Source organism: Echinops telfairi, unplaced genomic scaffold (genome assembly GCF_000313985.2).
Source record: "Echinops telfairi isolate 266 unplaced genomic scaffold, ASM31398v2 ScPeMD7_1;HRSCAF=3_0, whole genome shotgun sequence".
Lineage (NCBI taxonomy): Eukaryota > Metazoa > Chordata > Mammalia > Afrosoricida > Tenrecidae > Echinops > Echinops telfairi.
In genome coordinates this window covers 33,179,412-33,186,729 of record NW_022103896.1, presented here as the reverse complement: position 1 = coordinate 33,186,729, position 7,318 = coordinate 33,179,412, and positions in this window count along the sequence as shown.

The following is a 7,318-nucleotide window of genomic DNA, read 5'->3' as shown; positions in this document are numbered from 1 at the left end:
TTTGATGCCTGATACCTGATCCCATCGACACCTCATGATTACACAGGCTGGTGTGCTTCTTCCATGTGGGCTTTGTTGCTTCTCAGAGAGTTCACTGCTTAGTTATCTTCAAGCTTTTAAGACCTTAAAGATGCTATATCTTTTGATAGCAGGGTACCATCAGCTTTCTTCACATTTGCTTATGTGCCCATTTTGTCTTCAGCGATCATGTCAGGAAGGTGAGCAGGCCCAATGTCCATTTGCTACCTTAATACTAAACATATAAATATATGTACATAGATCTATTTTCCTATCATTACATATAAATATATTTACATATGTTCATGCCTGTATTTATACCTCTATAAGTGTCCTTGACCTACTAGCTCTTTCCTCCATTTCCTTTTACTTTCCTCTTGTCCAACTATAATGTTTGGCCTTCATTAGATTTTCATTGCTTTCTCTCGACTACATTGCACTTGATCAAGCCCCACTAGGCATCTCTTCCCTTCTCACCATCGATTTTAGATCACTTGTTGTTCCATTGTCCCTGGGTTTGTTAACACACACTTCCTTTCCCCCCTCCTCCCCTCCTGTGCCCTCTACTGGAACCATAGGTCCCGTTGTTTTCTCCTCCAGATAGTTTATCCCACCCATCTTATCTAGATAGACATGCAGAGACAATAAGGAGCACAAAAACAAAACAAAAACAAAGCAATAACAACAAATAAAATCAGCAACAGAAAAGAAAAGCCTATAAATATTTCCAGGTCTGTTTGGTGACCTTTATGAGTGTTTTCCAGTTGAGTCTGATGGGGTGCCACACCCTGGCCCCAAAGTGTATTTTTGATATTCCTTGGGGACTTCATTGCTTTGCTGCTCTTGCTGCTCTGTTGCACTCCCTTAGTGTTTTGTCCCCATGTGGTAGGGTCAGATAGGGCACAATTCCCACACTTTATCTCGAGTGTTGTCTCTGGTAGCACTGTAGGTCAGTGAAGGACCTGTGTATATAGTGTCTATCTCGTGGTGGGGCCGGCTCTATGGTCTTCTCTGTGCATTGGTGACTCTGAGCAGGAATCTCGTCCTTGGGGCTTGGTGGGCCAGGATGTATTCCACTCTCTCCTCCCCTCTTCGTTTGCTTCTGTGTTCTCTGATCGGACGCACTCCTCTCCCTGAGCTGAAACTTCAGTGCTGTCCTCTGAAGGGCTTTCTTCTGGTGGAGAAGGAGGGCATGTTGGGATTGGGGCCAGCCCCACAGACCTCTCTATTGGTTCATTGCTTCATGTTGGTATGTTGTACTCATGTCTTGGCGCACTGGGTTGAAGTCTGGTCCCTCTCTCTCTCTTCTGTGGAGATATCAACAATACCCTCCTCTTGGGTGGGTTGGAGTTTGGCTGTTTTTTTTTCAGGTAAGATTTTAATTTTCTAGAAACCCAATTGTCTACCTTTTCTTTCTTCAACTCCAGCAATGTGTCCCAAGTAGGAATGATTTCTCTGTTCACTTGTCATTGAGGAAAGGCATGCATGTCCTTCTGGATTCAATGTTTTTAGGTTTCTTTTTCACACGAGAGCTTCAAATAAAATGTGCATATACATATTTATCAACATATATGTATACACATATATTCATTTATGTGCTAATTTATTGTTTCTGTGAGAGTGTGCCACATCCTTCTTCATCCTACTGGAAGTAGCCGCTTAGGTCCCCAATTTTTCAAATTTTGGAATTCTATTTATCGCTATGAAAATGTTTCCTAATTGCTCCCAGCCGGCCTCAGGGAGTTCCCTGGTGAGAAAGATGTCATCACAGAACATGGCAGTCCCTCACCGGTCACTTCGGTTGGGCTTTCCTTTTCTGTGTGGTGAATGGGGACTATTCAACGTGTTCGTTTTCCACTTCAAGCCTCAAGTGTTGGGGTTGTAATTCTATGGGTGGAGTCCATCTCTACTTTAAAACTGAGGCTAAGATTTTCTGTGTCATTGCTCTGTTCTTTTTAACTAAGGACTGGAATAAAAGGAAGTTTAAAAAAAGCCCCTGAGAACATTACCTGCAAGCAGTAATCTCTAGTCAGAGCCTGGTTGCTTCTGAATTTATTTGGAATTATTTTACAATTTTTTTCTTTTCAATTGGATGTTGAAAACAGAGTTACATAATACAGCTGTTGTGCTCTCTTGTAAGCATCAAGTACGTGCCGTGAATGTTTTCTGCACCTTGAGAGCTGTGAGTACGAAACAAGTACTGTATCACCAGAAAAAGAGAATTTAATTACTACATGTGGACACAATTGTTAGAGTAATTACTGACAAGGGAGGACTTGGAAAAGAAGTAGGAGCAGCAGGAAGGTCACTCCTGGGGTTTCTTATAAAGCATATATATTCAGAACATAGAACATTTTTCTTCCATCCTTTCCCGACCTGGCAGAGTGCTACAGGCAGATGTCCTGGAGATGCTGTGCTAGACAATTGTATCCCGCTTCTCTCAGCAGGTTCAGTGTTCATGATAGTGACAACCAAGAAGGATAATTGTAGGTTGATCTGTGTTTTCCTGTAAGGTTCCAACTATTAGTCCCAGATGTGATCCTGCATCTATAATGCTGGCGGCTTTGTTTTCCCCTGGTTCTTGGGGCAGTGGAGTGGGTTCCCGCTCACCGTAAGTACAACAGAGCAAAGTGCTGCCCCTGCCTTGGCATGCTCACAATTGTTACGATGTTTTAGTCCATTGTAGAAGCCACTGTGTCAGTCCATCTTGCTGAAGGTCTTCCTTTTTATTCTGACTCTCTACCAATCACGATGCCCTTCCCCAGGGCAGAGACTGGGGAGGGAGACTGGTCTCTCCTGATAACAAGCCCAAAGTATGAGAGATGAGGTTTATGGAGACTGTGTAAATGCCCATCAATAGGTGAGTAGATGAGCAGATTGTGTTATTTGCATATAATCCAGTGAGTTAGTTAATTGTGCCAGCGTGGCTGATAATCACATGTGGGGCTAATTGAAAGGTGGAGGGATAAATGGGTGGTGAGCCTCGCCTTTCTAGTTGTCGGGTCTCTTGTTTTGTGATGGTTGCACCGGGTGCAGCTGCCTTAGCAGTTCCCTGCTTCAGCTTGCAATGTTGACTTCCTACAAGATATCCCCAAAGACAAGCCACATGGACCTATCCCGATGCAGCACTAGGTGCTGGAGCAGCCGTGTGGAGACCCCTGCTAGTGCTGAGATGCTTGTTCGTTCATGGACTCAGCTTTCCTCCTGCAGTCGGCATCATTGCCTCTGTTTTGTGAGGTGGAGGACTTTGTGGACTGGTGTTGGGTTAATGGGTTAATGTTAGACTTGTGGGCTTGGGCAGCATTGGGTTGGGATGTTTTCATGATGCACATTTTCTTTACATAAAACTCTCTCTTATACATGAGTTGCTGTGGATTTGTTTCTCCAAAGTACCCAGACTAATACATCTAGACACACAAAGGAATGACCTATTGACATTTTCAACACGGGAAGATCCCAAAATAATTATGCTGAGTGAAACAAGCTAGAGCCTAGCTGTCAGACCAAAAGACAGAAGTATACTGTGTAATTTAATTTGTGTAAACGACAGGAAATCTGTAGTAGCATACAGAAATTGGTGGTTGCTGGGGGAGGAAGTTACCTAGGTAGGGACAAGTGGGAAAAATTACAATTTTTGGGGGTTGATGGACCTTTAGGAAATGATGGATATATTTATTTTGATTATGTTGACAGTTTCATGAATATATGACTATATCAAAACATATTTTTTACTTTAAATATCTGCATCATTTTGTGTGTGTGTAGATATATATAGTACCAAATCTATAGAGTATTATATGGATCTAGTACCACATCTATAGAGTATTATATGGATCTAGTACCACATCTATAGGGTATTATATGGATCTAGTACCACATCTATAGAGTACATATAGATATGTGCACAGTACTACATCTATAGAGTATTATATGGATATAGTACCACATCTATAGGGTATTATATGGATCTAGTACCACATCTATAGAGTACATATAGATATGTACATAGTACTACATCTATAGAGTATTATATGGATATAGTACCACATCTATAGAGTATTAGATGTATATAGTACTCCAATGTTGGTGTGGTTGTCAAATGCCATCAAGTCAGTTCTGATTCCTACCAACCCTATGTCCAACCAAATCAAGCACTACCAGTTCCATGCCATTTCCACAGTCGAGGCTATGTTTGAACCCATTGTCCAGTTACTATGCCAATTCTTCTAATTTATCAAGAGTTTTCTTCCTTTTTTGATGACCCTCTCTCTTACCAAGATTGATGGCCTGCTCAAGGGATTGGTCCCTCCTGATAACACATCACCAAGTCTCAGAGTCACACTTCTAAGGATCATTCTATATTTCTTCCACGATATATTTGTTTGTTCTTCTGGCCATCCCTGGTATAGTTAATATTCTTTGCCAACATAAAAATTCAAGTAAAGCTGTTAAAATTAAACAAATAGATTTAGAAAGTGTTGGTGATTGCTTTGAATATATATTGTGTTCAATTGTTTGTTTTAGCAAAACTCTCAAATAGTGGTTTTCTGCTGAGCAGATGTGTAAAAGGATTTTCCACATATAGTTTAGATGGGGTTTCAGATGAAGCATGTCTACAATATAATTTTTGTGTGGTATGAATTAGTAATATTTTATAATCTTCATTGATGACTGAACATGGGAATTATTTCTTCCCAAATGGCTCATTCCTTTGAGTAATGTGAGTAAACCTTCTTTTATTACATGAGTTAGCAATTGCAAAACAATGTTCTCCTTTCCTCAATGAACAAGCATTTTAGTGGCTTTGTCATTGCCTGGGACTGTGCCAGCCCAGAATTTGAATATCTCTGACTGATTCTGTCAATGCAGTATGACCTTGGCTACTTCAATAATCTCTTTGTTACTGCCTGTTTGATTCAGCTCTGCACCTCCCCTCACTTCCTCAGCACTTCCAAACTGTCTGACTCATTCCTCCACTGGAATGACCTTACCAAGATTAACAGTGAGCTAATTCTGACGATGCTAACAATCATTTATATATTCTTATTTTAGTAGACTTCTTAGCTAGTTTTAATATATGTATAGTGGTAATATATATATAACAAAAATTTCTTTTTTTAAGAGTATAGCTCAGTGATATCAATTTCACTCATCAAGTTGTACAACTATTTCCATAATATATTTCCAAAGCTTTTTCATAACCTCAAACAAAAGTTTCATGCTCTGTAGAAAATAACTACCTGCTTTCCCTTTCTCCAGCTCTTGGGAACAACTAATAAGCTTTTATCTCTATGGATTTCTTTAGTCTAGATATTTCAAATAATTGGGATCATAGGATATTTGTCCTTTTCCCTCCCACTTATTTTCCTTAGCACAATGTTTTTAAGGTTCAACTATGTGGTAGTATCAGTACTTCATTTCTCTTTATGAGCCCTCTATTTCTCTTAATGACTGACTGATATCCCATTATGTGTATATATCATATCTGGTTTGCCCACTCATCCATTAATGGGCCCTTTTGGCTATTGTGAATAATGTTGTAGTGAACTTTGGTACAAGGTACAAGTATCTGCTTGAGTGCCTGGTTTCAATTATTTGAGGAAATATAAGGAGGAATTGAATTACTGGGTAATCTGGTAGTTCTATATTTAACTTGTTGATAAATGTCCAAAATATTATTTTCTGTTCAGCTTGCCCTTCTTGTAACATTTCCCTCCCCCCTCAGGTGACATCAGATTTTCTTTCTCCCTTGGCATTAAAGGTTTCCTTACTTGAATTTTCCATTCAACAACCTCGCAGCTCAGACCACAAATTGTGGAGCATCCCAAGTGGTTCTCAGCTAGATCTGTTGCTTCAAACAACATCTTTGTAGAAGTAACTTTTGAATTGTTGTCTTATTCTTGAGTTCAAGACTTGTTTCCCACTCCTAGTAAACTCCTATGGGACAACTCCACATGGTTTCAACCACTTCAAAGTCCCCATAAGTAGGCTTAACAGTAAAAGGAGACCTGCATCATACAGTTTCTATGCCACGTCTTTTAGTAGGCACTCTCTCTACAGAGTTCTCTAAAATCCTGATAGTAAATATTAGCCCAGTTTTCCTCATTTTGCAGCTAGAGTCACAGAGCCAAAGATTAAGCGACTTACCAAAAATTATATGGTTGTTAAACAGCTGAGGTGGAAAGAAAAGCCCATTTTATGTCACTAGACAGTGAACAAGAAAAGCCAGGGCTATCAAACTCGTCATTGTTATTCCTACTTGCAGGAAAAAGAGGTATTTAACCATTCCTTGTATAATCAAAACCATTTATTTCCATTTTTTCCATTAAAATTCATTCTGAACTGCATAAATCACCCCATGTGCTGACCCAGGAACAGCACAGTGGGAATCAATGGTCTTGGAAGACACCAGAGTTCCTCCTCAAGTGCTTCCTCGTTATCCTACATTTGTAAAATAGAGACTTGGTGTAAATGAATACTAAACCTGATACATTGAAGACCACAGAAACAAGAGGCTGCAATTTTGAGAGCGTGGGTTCATATTATCTTGTGATCTATTACCTCTGAAGTGTTTTAAAAATCACAACCTACGCTGGGACTCTTGATGTTGATGTTAGGTGCTGTTGAGTTGATACCTCGTCTAGTGACGCCATGGACAACAGAAAGAAATGCTACCCGGTCTTGGGCCAAGCTCAACATTGTTGCTGTGGTCAAGCCCATTGTTGGAGACACTGTGTCAAGCCAACTCTTTCCGCTCTCTAACAAACATTATGTCCTTTCCCAAGGACTTGTCCATCCTCACAACCTATCCACAGCACATGAGGAAAAGCCTCTCCATTCCCCCTTCAAGGAACACTGTCTGTATCTCTTCCTAGACAGATGTGTTCCTCCTTCGTTTCAAAGTCCGTGGTACACTCAGTATTCTTCACCAGCACCCTATTTCAAATGCAAATCAGTGTTTCTTCCATATTCATCCTCCAGATTTCAAATGCATCTGAAGTGAATGAAAATCTCATGGCCTGGATCAAGTGTACCTTTTTGTCTGCAGAAGGCAAAACCACACCTCCATGACTTTCCTTTCCTGACTGAGCATGTGCAGAAAGCAGATGCTGAGTCGTCAGTGAAGAACACCAGTCGGATTCCAGTTACCGTCCCTAAAGGCTGCTGACTCAGGGCTCAAGTGTCCACCTCGACAAGAGTCTCAGAATGTTTGGGGTCTGGCTGGGAAAGGGAGATGTACTTTTGCTTTCAGACATTTCGCTTGCTTGCTCTCCTTTACCTGTCTTGTCTTTGCCTGACC